The 13,612-nt window shown below is 40.4% G+C and overlaps 1 pseudogene; it reads left to right on the top strand.

Moving 5' to 3' along the window:
- The first annotated feature begins 2,358 nt into the window (after positions 1-2,358).
- On the top strand, positions 2,359-2,726 carry LOC114900497 (annotated as a pseudogene).
- The last annotated feature ends 10,886 nt before the right edge of the window (positions 2,727-13,612 follow it).

Here is a 13,612-nt window from a genome sequence, read left to right as displayed (position 1 = left end):
GGGAAGACCAGTGGCTACAGTGCACAATTCATCATGTAAACAATGTTGAGTATGTCTGTATCCCTTCCCCAAATACATGCATGCACCCACACGCACACAGACACACACTTTTAAAATTCTTCTAAAACTTAAAGATCTTTTATGGATATATTGAAAGGGAAGGATAATGAATAAATGATATCAATAACATTTTTCACACTCACCATGCCAGTGCAGGGATAGGATAATCCCATGGTGAGGGAGCTAAAGATTGTGGAGAGACCACTGTATTATGGTTTAGTCTGCAGAATAATATTACCACAAACACAGAAGCTTAAAACCACACACATTTATTATCTCACAGCTTCTGTGGGTCAGGAGTCTGGGCATGGGTTCGGTGGGCTCTCTACAAAGCTGCTAACTAAGTGTCAGCCAGGGCTGAGTTCTTATCCGAGGGTGGATTGGAGAAGGGTTGACTTCCATGTTCGTATGGTTGTTGTCATCTTTAAAATCCTTGCGAGCTGCTGGACCGAGGGGCTTAGTTTCTTGCTGGCTGGCTGCCAGAGTTTTCCCTCAGTTCCTTGTCATGTGCCTTGTTCTTTAGGGCAGCTCCCAACATGACAGCTTGTTGCTTCAAAGCCAAGAGGGAAGAGAGTCTTTCATCATGACAGTCCTTACAATTTTATGTAACATTATCAAGGAAGTGAAATCCTGTCACCTTTGTTGTATTCTATTGGTTAGAAGCAAGTCACAGGTCTCACCTACAGTCACAAAGAGTGAGTTATACAAGGGCAAGAATAGGAGGAATAAGTCATGGGGGCCAACATAGAGTCTTTCCACCAAAGCTACTATGTGTCAGGAACTTTAACATATTGAATACTTGATCTTTTCTGCTTCACTCTGAGATGCATATTATTATTACTTTACAGATGAGGAAATTGAGCCTCCCAGAGGTGAAGTAATTTGTCCAAAGATCACAAGCTAGTAGAAATGCGTCTGGAATTCTAATACAGATCAAAACAAGTGTTATTTTTCCTACCCTTCTTTATTCGCCCTTTTAAGGCAAGGGTTATTTATCCTTCTTTCCTGGGAAGACCATGGAATGACCTCCAAGAATGCAACAGGAGTGAGCAGTTGAAATCACTTCCATCTTGGCCTCTGACAGTTGAGTGACACCTCTTCTTCCCCAAAGCCATCACAGTCATCTCTTAACAGAGCTATTTTAGGCTCACTGGCCTCAAGGACCAGGCCACTCAAATCATTTCAGTGAGGCTTATTCTTTCTTACTCTCACAAAAAACAATCTTTAGAATTCAGTTTAAGAGGGTCCCTGTGATTATCATGTTCTTTCTAATCTAAGCCTGGGAATACTTTGATTTGGAGTGACGAGACATTTTCACACATTTTTGGGTGAACAAGGTCAGGTGATAGCTGGTTTATAGATACCATAGAAAAATGCACTTGAAAATTCTAGTCATTTCACCAAATCTTTATGTTTAAAGATGTAGTTTTGAGAATACTTTTGATTTTCAAATGTGTGCATATAAAGACATTGGTATACTTGAGACATAAAACAACTCCATATTAAACTATTTGCTATGCCTGGAGCATTACTGTTATTTTTCATTCACTTAAAATTTTATTTAAACACAAAAATAATTTTAAACTTTATTTTGTAATGCATTGATTGAATTTATTGATTTAGTTTAGTTCTATTCAATAGCAGTATACTGTAATGTAATTAAAATTTTTTTTCTAGTAGCCACATTAAAAATATAAAAGAGGGGCTTCCCTGGTGGCGCAGTGGTTGAGAGTCCGCCTGCCGATGCAGGAGACGCGGGTTCGTGTCCCAGTCCGGGAAGATCCCACATGCCGTGGAGCGGCTGGGCCCGTGAGTCATGGCCGCTGAGCCTGCGCGTCCGGAGCCTGTGCTCCGCAACGGGAGAGGCCGCAACAGTGAGAGGCTCGCGTGCCACAAAAAAAAAAATATATATATATATATATATATATATATAAAAGAAATAGACGACGTTAATTTTCATGATAATTTTTCTTAACCCTATATAGCCCAAATCTTATTATTTTAATATACCATCAAAATAAAAATTGTCAATAAGCTACTTTGCATTCTTTCTATCCTACTAAGTCTTCAAAATCCAGTGTGTACTTCATTTACAGAATATCTCAATTTGGAAGCTACACTTTCACTGGAAATATTTGATCTATACTTAGTTTCTGTAAACTATGCAATGATAAGTGTAGATTCACATACCCAAATTGTTCTAAACATAAACGTTTTTGGCCCGCGCGTTGCCGCCGTCCCCCTCCCCCCACGTCCCAGCCCCCACCCCGGGGTTCCCTCAGCCCGGTTCCCCGGAGGATGAAGTTCGTGTATAAAGAGGAGGATCCTCTTGAGAAGCGGCGCTCTGAGGGCGAGAAGATCCGAAAGAAATACCCGGACCGGTTGCCGGTGATAGTAGAAGAGGCTCCCAGAGCTCGGGTAGGAGACCTGGACGAAAGGAAATCTTGCCGCCTTCTGATCTTACAGTTGGTCAGTTCTACTTCTTGATCCGGAAGCGAATTCATCTCCGAGCTGAGGATGCCTTGTTTTTCTTTGTCAACAATGTCATTCCACCCACGAGCGCCAGGATGGGTCAGCTATACCAGGAACACCATGAAGAAGACTTCTTTCTATATGTTGCCTCCAGTGATGAAAGTGTCTACGGTCTGTGCAGTTGCTGTCCCTAAGGTGTGTGTGTGGGGGTCCCATTCTACAAAGAGAGAGGGGGCCCTCTTTCCTTCACCTGCTCCTCCTTGAGGGTCATACACCACCTCCCGTCTTCAGGACCTGCACTTCCTAATGTTTGAGACTCTCCTCCAGCCCCTTGTAACACAAGGGTTAATGGGGGAGATGGCCTCTAGTACCTCTCCTTTCTCCATTCTTCCCCTTTCTTTACCACCTTTCCCATTCTGCTTTAGACTTCTTGATTGTCAATCTCTGTCACATCCGGTGATTGTTTTGGTTTCTGTTCCCTTTCTAACTGCCCAAGGGGCTCAGAACGCCAACAATCCCTTCTTTTCACTCCCTTCCCTTTATGGGGTAGATGGAAGGGACTGAAATTGTGGGAGGAAGGTAGGAGGCACATTAATAAAGAGGAAACCACCAAGCAAAAAATAAATAAATAAAAGTTTTCAAATAACCGAATCAGTATGCTTTTGAATTTAAATTAATTAAAATTAAGTAAGATTAAAAATCAAGTTCCTCAGTTACACGAGCCATATTTCAAGCGCTCAGTATCCACACGTGGTTAGCAGCTACCATACTGGACAGCATAGGTCTAGAGCAAGCTCGTCACAGAAGAGATTTCCACTGGACAGTGAAGATCTAGAAGCTCAATAAACTTTTTGAACATTGTTGAATTGGGAAGATTAATGTTATCAACAACAAATTAGAGGAAAGACTAGGCAACTAGTATTTAAGCCTACGTTTTGATTTGATCCCAGATGAAATGATGACAATGATAATGATAATGACATTTTATTCAATGCTAATTCTGTGCCCAGATCTCTACTAAGCACTTTGTACCCCTCTGGTGTAATTTCATCATCCCCATTCCACAGATGGGGTACAGAAAGACGAAGTCACTTGTTTAAAGACATGTATCTAAGAAATGAACAGTGTGAGCCTACGCGACCAGACAGTCTGCCTGTAGAGCCTGCATCCTCACTTAATTTACTCTTCTGCCCCTCAGAGATTAATATCTTTTTAAGACTTATCCTAAATAATATAGCATAGTCCTTGAAGCAAAGACCATACTGCATGCTCCTCTTTCTTCAGTGGCCTACTCATTCCCCAGTTCAAGACCTTTGCTCCAGCTTTTCCTGTAGTGTCTTCTTTCTTCACCTTCACTTGTCAGAATCTGAACCATTGGTCCATAGTTGCTTCAGGAACAGCATCCTCCAGAGATGCTGTCTCAAACTTCCAGTGGAAACATTCTTGTCTTAAGGTACTTTATAGGTAACTACATTTCTTAGGGCATAAGAGTCCTTTCCTCTTTTGCATTCTGGCTTCTCTGCATGCGTATTTTGTCTCCACAAGTTGGCATTATGTTCCTTGAAGGCAGTTCCTGTTTTGTTGGGATTACTGTCCCCATTTTCCAAAATACCTTCTGCAGCCTTAGATGTCTGTAGCGTTAATAATTCCATATTGTTCATACAGTTCCCATCCCATGTGCCTGCTTCTTTTTTTCCTTTTATGTGGAATCTTTTTTTTTTTAACATCTTTATTGGAGTGTAATTGCTTTACAATGGTGTGTTAGTTTCTGCTTTATAACAAAGTGAATCAGCTATGCATATACATACATCCCCATATCCCCTCCCGCTGCATCTCCCTCCCACCCTCCCTATCTCATCCCTCTACGTGTTTACAAAGCACCGAGCTGATCTCCCTGTGCTATGTGGCTGCTTCCCACTAGCTATCTATTTTACATTTGGTAGTGTACATATGTCCATGCCACTCTCTCACTCTGTCCCAGCTTACCCTTCCTCCTCCCTGTGTCCTCAAGTCAATTCTGTACGTCTGTGTCTTATTCCTGTCCTGCCCCTAGGTTCTTCAGAACCATTTTATTTTATTTTTTTTAGATTCTATATATATGTGTTAGCAAACGGTGTTTGTTTTTCTCTTCCTGACTTGCTTCATTCACTCTGTATGACAGACTCTAGGTCCATCCACCTCACTACATATAACTCAATTCCATTTCTTTTTATGGCTGAGTAATATTCCATTGTGTATATGTGTGCCACATCTTCTTTATCCATTCATCTGTCGATGGACATTTAGGTTGCTTCCATGTCCTGGCCATTGTAAATGGAGCTGCAATGAACATTGTGGTACATGACTCGTTTGGAATTATGGTTTTCTCAGGGTATATGCCCAGGAGTGAGATTGCTGGGTCATATGGTAGTTCTATTTGTAGTTTTTTAAGGAACCTCCATACTGTTCTCCATAACGGCTGTATCAATTTACATTCCCACCAACAGTGCAAGAGGGTTCCCTTTTCTCCACACCCTCTCCAGCATTTATTGTTTGTAGATTTCTTGATGGTGACCATTCTGACCGGTGTGAGGTGATGCCTCATTGTAGTTTTGATTTGCATTTCTCTAATGATTAGTGATGTTGAGCATCCTTTCATGTGCTTGTTGGCAATCTGTATATCTTCTTTGGAGAAATGTTTATTTAGGTCTTCTGCCCATTTTTGTATTGGGTTGTTTGTTTTTTTGATATTGAGCTGAATGAGCTGCTTATAAATTTTGGAGATTAATCTTTTGTCAGTTGCTTCAGTTACAAATATTTTCTCCCATTCTGAGGGTTGTCTTTTCGTCTTGTTTATGGTTTCCCTTGCTGTGCAAAAGCTTTTAAGTTTCATTAGGTCCCATTTTCTTGTTTTTGTTTTTATTTCCATTTCTCTAGGAGGTGGGTCAGAAAGGATCTTGCTGTGATTTATGTCATAGAGTGTTCTGCCTATGTTTTCCTCTAAGAGTTTGATAGTGTCTGGCTTACATTTAGGTCTTTAATCCATTTTGAGTTTATTTTTGTGTATGGTGTTAGGGAGTGCTCTAATTTCATTCTTTTACATGTAGCTGTCCAGTTTTCCCAGCACCACTTATTGAAGAGGCTGTCTTTTCTCCATTGTATATTCTTGCCTCCTTTATCAAAAATAAGGTGACCATATGTGCGTGGGTTTACCTCTGGGCTTTCTATCCTGTTCCATTGATCTATATTTCTCTTTTTGTGCCAGTACCATACTGTCTTGATTACTGTAGCTTTGTAGTATGGTCTGAAGTCCAGGAGCCTGATTCTTCCAGCTCCTTTTTCTTTCTCAAGATTGCTTTGGCCATTTGGGGTCTTTTGTGTTTCCATACAAATTGTGAAATTTTTTGTTCTAGTTCTGTGAAAATTGCCGTTGGTAGTTTGATAGGGATTGCATTGAATCTGTAGATTGCTTTGGGTAGTATAGTCATTTTCACAATGTTGATTCTTCCAATCCAAGAATATGGTATATCTCCCCATCTGTTTGTATCATCTTTAATTTCTTTCATCAGTGTCTTATAGTTTTCTGCATACAGGTCTTTTGTCTCCTTAGGAAGATTTATTCCTAGGTATTTTATTCTTTCTGTTGCAGTGGTAAATGGGAGTGTTACCTTAATTTCCCTTTCAGATTTTTCATCATTAGTGTATAGGAATGCAAGAGATTTCTGTGCATTAATTTTGTATCCTGCTACTATACCAAATTCATTGATTAGCTCTAGTGTTTTCTGTTAGCATCTTTAGGATTCTCTATGTATAGTATGTCATCTGCAAAGAGTGACAGCTTTACTTTTTCTTTTCTGATTTGGATTCCTTTTCTTTCTTTTTCTTCTCTGATTGCTGTGGCTAAAACTTCCAAAACTATGTTGAATAATAGTGGTGAGAGTGGACAACCTTGTCTTGTTCCTGACCTTAGTGGAAATGGTTTCTGTTTTTCACCATTGAGAATGATCTTGGCTGTGTGTTTGTCATATGTGACCTTTATTACGTTGAGGTACGTTCCCTCTATGCCTACTTTCTGGAGGGTTTTTATCATAAATGGGTGTTGAATTTTGTCAAAAGCTTTTTCTGCATCTATTGAGATGATCATATGGTTTTTCTCCTTCAATTTGTTAATATGGTTTATCACATTGATAGATTTGTGTATACTGAAGAATCCTTGCATTCCTGGGATAAACCCCACTTGATCATGGTGTATGATCCTTTTAATGTACTGTTGGAGTCTGTTTGCTTGTATTTTGTTGAGGATTTTTGCATCTATGTTCATCAGTGATATCGGCCTGTAGTTTTCTTTCTTTGTGACATCTTTGTCTGCTTTTGGTATCAGGGTGATGGTGGCCTCATAGGATGAGTTTGAAAGTGTTTCTCCATCTGCTATATTTTGGTAGAGTTTGAGAAGGATAGGTGTTAGCTCTTCTCTAAATGTTTGATAGAATTTGCCTGTGAAGCCATCTGGTCCTGGGCTTTTGTTTGTTGGAAGATTTTTAATCACAGTCTCAGTTTCAGTGCTTGTGTTTGGTCTGTTTATATTTTCTATTTCTTTGTGGTTCAGCCTCAGAAGGTTGTGCTTTTCTAAGAATTTGTCCATTTCTTCCAGGTTGTCCATTTTATTGGCATATAATCGCTTGTAGTAATCTCTCATGATCCTTTGTATTTCTGCAGTGTCAGTTGTTACTTCTTTTTCATTTCTAATTCTATTGATTTGAGTCTTCTCCCTTTTTTTCTTGATGAGTCTGGCTAATGTTTTATCAATTTAGTTTTTCTTCTCAAAGAACCAGCTTTTAGCTTTACTGATTTTTGCTATTGTTTCCTTCATTTCTTTTTCATTTATTTCTGATCTGATCTTTATGATTTCTTTCCTTCTCCTAACTTTGGGCGTTTTTTGTTCTTCTTTCTCTAATTGCTTTACGTGAAAGGTTAGGTTGTTTATTTGAGATGTTTCTTGTTTCTTGAGGTAGGATTGTATTGCTATAAACTTCCCTCTTAGAACTGCTTTTGCTGCATCCCACTGGTTTTGGGTTGTCGTGTTTTCATTGTCATTTGTTTCTAGGTATTTTTTTATTTCTTCAGTGATCTCTTGGTTATTAAGCAGTGTATTGTTTAGCCTCCATGTGTTTGTATTTTTTACAGATTTTTTTCCTGTAATTGATATCTAGTCTCATATTGTTGTGGTCGGAAAAGATACTTGATATGATTTTAATTTTCTTAAGTTTACCAAGGCTTGATTTGTGACCCAAGATATGATCTACCCTGGAGAATGTTCCATGAGCACCTGAGAAGAAAGTGTATTCTATTGCTTTTGGATGGAATGTCCTATAAATATCAGTTAAGTCCATCTTGTTTAATGTAACATTTAATGCTTGTGTTTCCTTATGTATTTTCATTTTGGATGATCTTTCCATTGGTGAAAGTGGGGTGTTAAAGTCCCTTACTATGATTTTGTTACTGTTGATTTCCCTTTTTATGGCTGTTAGCTATGTATTGAGGTGCTCCTATGTTGGGTGCATAAATATTTATAATTGTTATATCTTCTTCTTGGATTGATCATTATGAAGTGTCCTTCTTTGTTTCTTGTAATAGTCTTTATTTTAAAGTCTATTTTGTATGATGTGAGAATTGCTACTCCAGCTTTCTTTCGATTTCGATTTGCATGGAATATGTTTTTGCATCCCCTCACTTTCAATCTGTATGTGTCCCTAGGTCTGAAGTGGGTCTCTTGTAGACAGCATATATACAGGTCTTGTTTTTGTATCCATTTAGCCACTCTATGTCTTTTGCTTATAGCATTTAATCCATTTACATCTAAGGTAATAATTGATATGTATGGGGTTTGGGGTTTGTCATTGTCTTTTCCTTCTCTTGTGTTTCCTGCCTAGAGAAGTTCCTTTAGCATTTGTTGTAAAGCTGGTTTGGTGGTGCTGAATTCTCTTAGCTTTTGGTTGACTGTAAAGGTTTTAATTTCTCCATCAAATCTGAATAAGATCCTTGCTGGGTAGAGTAATCTTTGTTGTAGGTTTTTCCCTTTCATCACTCTAAATATGTCCTGCCACTCCCTTCTGGCTTGCACAGTTCCTGCTGAAAGAGTAGCTTTTAACCTTATGGGGATTCCCTTGTATGTTATTTGTTATTTTTCCCTTGTTACTTTTAATATCTTTTCTTTGTATTTAATTTTTGATAGTTTGATTAATATGTGTCTTGGCATGTTTCTCCTTGGATTTATCCTGTATGGGACTCTCTGTGCTTCCTGGACTTGACTATTTCCTTTCCCATATTAGGGAAGTTTTCGACTATAATCTCTTCAAATATTTTCTCAGTCCCTTTCTTTTTCTCTTCTTCTTCTGGGACCCCTCTAATTCGAATGTTGGTGTGTTTAATGTTGTCCCACTGGTCTCTGAGACCGTCCTCAATTCTTTTCTTTATTCTGCTCTGCAGTAGTTATTTCCGCTATTTTATCTTCCAGGTCACTTATCTGTTCTTCTGCCTCAGTTATTCTGCTAGTGATTCCTTCTAGAGAATTTTTAATTTTATCTATTATGTTGTTCATCATTGTTTGTTTGCTGTTTAGTTCTTCTGAGTCCTTGTTAAATATTTCTTGTATTTTCTTCATTCCATTTCCAAGATTTTGGATCATCTTTACCACCATTACTCTGAATTCTTTTTCAGGTAGAATGCCTATTTCCTCTTCATTTGTTTGGTCTGGTGGGTTTTCACCTTGCTCCTTCATCTGCTGTGTGTTTCTCTGTCTTCTCATTTTGCTTAACTTACTGTGTTTGGGGTCTCCTTTTTGCAGGCTGCAGCTTTGTAGTTCCCATTGTTTTTGGCGTCTGACTCTGGTGGCTAAGGTTGATTCAGTGGGTTGTGTAGGCTTCCTGATGGAAGGGACTAGTGCCCGTGTTCTGGTGGATGAGGCTGGATCTTGTCTTTCTGGTGGGCAGGACTGCGTCCAGTGGTGTGTTTTGGGGCGTCTGTGACCTTATTATGATTTTAGGCAGCCTCTCTGCTAATGGGTGGGGTTGTGTTCCTGTCTTGCTAGTTGTTTGGCATAAGGTGTCCAGCACTGTAGCTTGCTGGTCATTGAGTGGAGCTGTGTCTTAGCATTGAGATGGAGATCTCTGGGAGAGCTTTTGCCATTTGATATTATGTGGAGCAGGGAGGTCTCTGGTGGACCAGTGTCCTGAACTCAGCTTTCCCACCTCAGGGGCACAAGCCTGACACCCGCCAGAGCACCAAGACCCTGTCAGCCACACAGCTCAGAAGAAAATGTAGAAAAAAAAAAAGAAAGGAAGAAAAATTTAAAATAATTAAAAAATTATTTAAAAAGTAATTTAAAAAAAAGGAAAAAAAAGAAAGAGCAACCAAAGCAAGAAACAAATCCACCAATGATAACAAGCACTAAAAACTATACTTAAAAAACAAACAAACAAGAAAAAAAATGGACAGATGGAACCCTAGGACAAATGGTAAAAGCAAAGTTATACAGACAAAATCACACAGAGAAGCATACACATACACACTCACAAAAAGAGTAAAAGGAAAAAAAATATATATATCTTTTGGGAAGTCTGAGGTCTTCTGTCAGAATTCAGTAGGGGTTCTGTAGGAGTTGTTGTACATGTAGATGTATTTTTGATGTATCTTTGGGGAGGAAGGTGATCTCCACATCTTACTCCTCTGCCATCTTGAAGGTCTCCTCCATGTGCCTGCTTTTGAAGAAAGTTTATTTATTTTGTCTGTGACGTCTTAGAAAACTCTTACGTATGGTAGCCTAAAAATTGGGAGATTCTGTCATTGAGTCTGTGTGTCAGTCTCTTGACATCATTCTTAGAGGGTAACATACACACTGAAGTCAAAAAGGTGTATCTCAAATGAGTCCATGGACCACATCTCCAAACAAACCCTAGTGAAATATTCTAATTGTTGATGATCTCATAAGCCTTCTTATGACCACTTGCCTGGACAATGATGCTTCTTTTAGGTTATTTCCATGGCACAATCTGGGATTCTGAGAGAAGAGATGGGGAATGGTTAATTTGACTTAACTGTAGCCATAGTGATCACAACTGAGGGCAGGAGACAGTGAAGAGAGCATGGAGATGAAAATGGGGAGACTCAACTGCTGGTTTCCAGTTTTCCTGCTATTCTTCCTCTCCAGGGCCCAGGTTTCCCACCTATAAAGTTAAGGGTTTAAATTGAGATTTCTTGGTCCTACTGCTCTAAGATGACACAGCATCTTCCATTCACTATTTTAGGGGCCTTGGGTGACCTCAGGTGTGCTCATCTGTCACATATCTGAAAATACAGTCATTCCCTTGCGAGGCCAGTGTACCATACCTGGGCCATTCTCAGACCCTCATCACCTCTCACTGGGTCTGGGACAACTGTCTCCACACTGGTCTTTCTGCCCAGAAAATTCACTCCAACTCCATTCTCTACGCAGCAGCCAGAGTGACTTAAACCAGCGGTCCCCAACCTTTTTGGCACAAGGGACCCATTTCATGGAAGACAATTTTTCCACGGAGGGCAGTGTGGGGGTGGGCAGGGAAGATGGTTCAGGCAGTAATGCGAGCGATGGGGGGCGATGGGGAGCAGCAGATGAAGTTTCGCTCACTCGCCTGCCACTCACCTCTTGCTGTGCGGCCAGTTTCCTAACCGGCTGCGGACTGGTACTGGTCCATGGCCTGGGGGAAGGGGATCCCTGACTTAAAGCACAAAAATGATCACATCACTTTTCTGTGTAAACAGCTTCAGTGCTCCTCTCACTGCTCCAAGCTGGGGGCACTTTTGGCCCCTCCTTTAGTTGTCCCCTGAGTGCTGAATCCCACAGTCTTTGGGGACCCCTGGGGCCTTCCTCACCATGCACAATGCTCTTACCTCCCCTCTGTGAACTCAGGCCTCCTTTCCTGTCACTGAACTTCCTTTTCCTCACACTCAGAATTATCTGAAGCACAGACCTTAGTTTCTATGAAGTGCCATTACTCATGTTTCATCTCCCTGCAGCCCAGGACTCGCCTACCTGAAGATCATCTAGACCCATCTAGATTCTGCTCTTCATGCTCTCAGGTTTTAATGGCCCCAGCTGCCCAGGAGGCTCTCAGACTCATTAGGATCAAATCCAGTGAAGCCTTCCAGGTTTAGGTTGATTTTCTTCACCAATGAATGTGTAGATATTATTTTCCTGTTGTTCAGAGACGAGACAGAAGCGTTTAACTCACTTTTCCAGGTTGCGGGGACTTAAGTCTGTCAAACACCAAATTATTCAACAACAATTTCTGTATATGTGACATATGAAGAGAAGGATTTGATCACCTCTGAGGCTTTTCCTCTCAAAATGGCATCCCTTTGAAGAGTCTGGAGAAGAATATATTTTCCTTTAAAAAGTAGTACTTCCTACAACTGAAGGTGAATCCTGTAAGCATATAAGAGAAGCTGTACTGGACCAAGAAATCATGTGACCCTTTGGGTTCCCTTGACTGTCCTTCCTTCTAAAGCACCACCCACCTCCCAGACTTCACTTATGGGCACAGCCCTAGGTAGTGGAACCCCTGAGCCTGCATGACCCATGTGGCCACACGCTTAGCCCATCTGCAGTGAGATGCCTGTCTACTTCCAGACACGGACGAAGTACCCCACGCAGGGCTGAGATCTGATACCTGAATTGCTGCTGAAGGGCCCAATGCAACCTGGAATCTTGGAGGTGTTAACTCTTCATGGCATGGACAGATCAATGGAAAGAAGAGATGGGAAGGTCCTAGGTGGATACATCCCCTTCTTTCCTTTCCCCCCTGTTTTACTCCAAAATGCAGATTTGTGTTGCAGTCTTCCTGACAAGTCCTGTGTGCCTGGGGAACACAAGTGTGGAGCTGCCTGCTGTATCTTCAGGGTTCACGGTGAAGCAGAATCATGGTAACTTCAACCTGGCTTCCCATGTTTCTTTACCCTGCCTTTCCTTCATTCTCTCTACCCTGGGTTTGCACCTCCCAAATAAAGTCTTAGGTGTGTTTTCTAGATGACTAAGGCTAAGACAGAAGCCCAATATGAAAGGGACTTATTATTATTATATTTTGTTTTTATACAATTTTTAAAGGTTACTTTTCATTTATAGTCATTACAAAATATTGGCTATATTTCCCCGTGCTGTATAATACATCCCTATAGCCTATCTTATACCCAAGAGCTTGTACCTCCTACTCTCTTGCTCCTATGGTGCCCCTCCTGTCATGACTCTCCCCACTGGTAACCACTAATTTGTTCTCTATATTTGTGAGTCTGCTTCTTTTTTTATTATATTCACCAGTCTGTTGTGTATTTTAGATTCCACATATAAGTGATATCATACAGTATTTGTCTTCCTCTGACTCATTTCTCTTAGCATAATGCCCTGCAAGTCCATCCACGTTGCTGCAAATGGCAAAATTTCATTCTTTTTTAAAAGAAAGGTGCTTATTATGTTTATACCTTGCTGCATCATTGCATTATGAAATTGAGATTCAACACAATAGACACTCCAAGGAGTGCCACGCTCACGGCAAGACCGAACGAGGAACACGGCACTCGAGATTTCAAGGCAAATATTTTTTGTGTCATAATAAAAATGATTAGCTTCAGACATTACAAAAAAAAGTGACTCATAACACATGTATTGATGTTGCATTTAAGAACAGCTGCAGTCTGTGTGCAGGAATACACAAAAAAGATTATCTGCCGAAAATCAATCTTTGCAGTTTTGGAAAAAGAGAGAAGACGGAAATAACTCTTTGTGGAGATGACTGACATGTTCTGGCCAGGCATTCTTTGTTAACAGAACAGCTGAGAATTAGACAAATTGGAGCTGGAAAGCACTCCTGTCATAATGTGGTTGATGGGTCTGTGGAAAGGAAGCAACCACACCTGCAGGATGTGTTCACTGCTTTCCTGAGCTCTTTTTAAATAATCCAAGCTGTGAAGCTTGCCCTGGGAAGCTCATCTCCAAAGTGGGCAAAATGTTCCATGTGAGAAGTCAGGCAGAGTGGTGGAGAGGGGCTTCATTGAAAGCCTCATGGTGGATTGT

This window comes from Monodon monoceros, unplaced genomic scaffold, assembly GCF_005190385.1.
Source record: "Monodon monoceros isolate NGI ecotype Baffin Bay Population unplaced genomic scaffold, NGI_Narwhal_1 Super_Scaffold_19, whole genome shotgun sequence".
Classification (NCBI taxonomy): domain Eukaryota; kingdom Metazoa; phylum Chordata; class Mammalia; order Artiodactyla; family Monodontidae; genus Monodon; species Monodon monoceros.
This window is presented reverse-complemented; position numbering and strand designations above follow the sequence as displayed.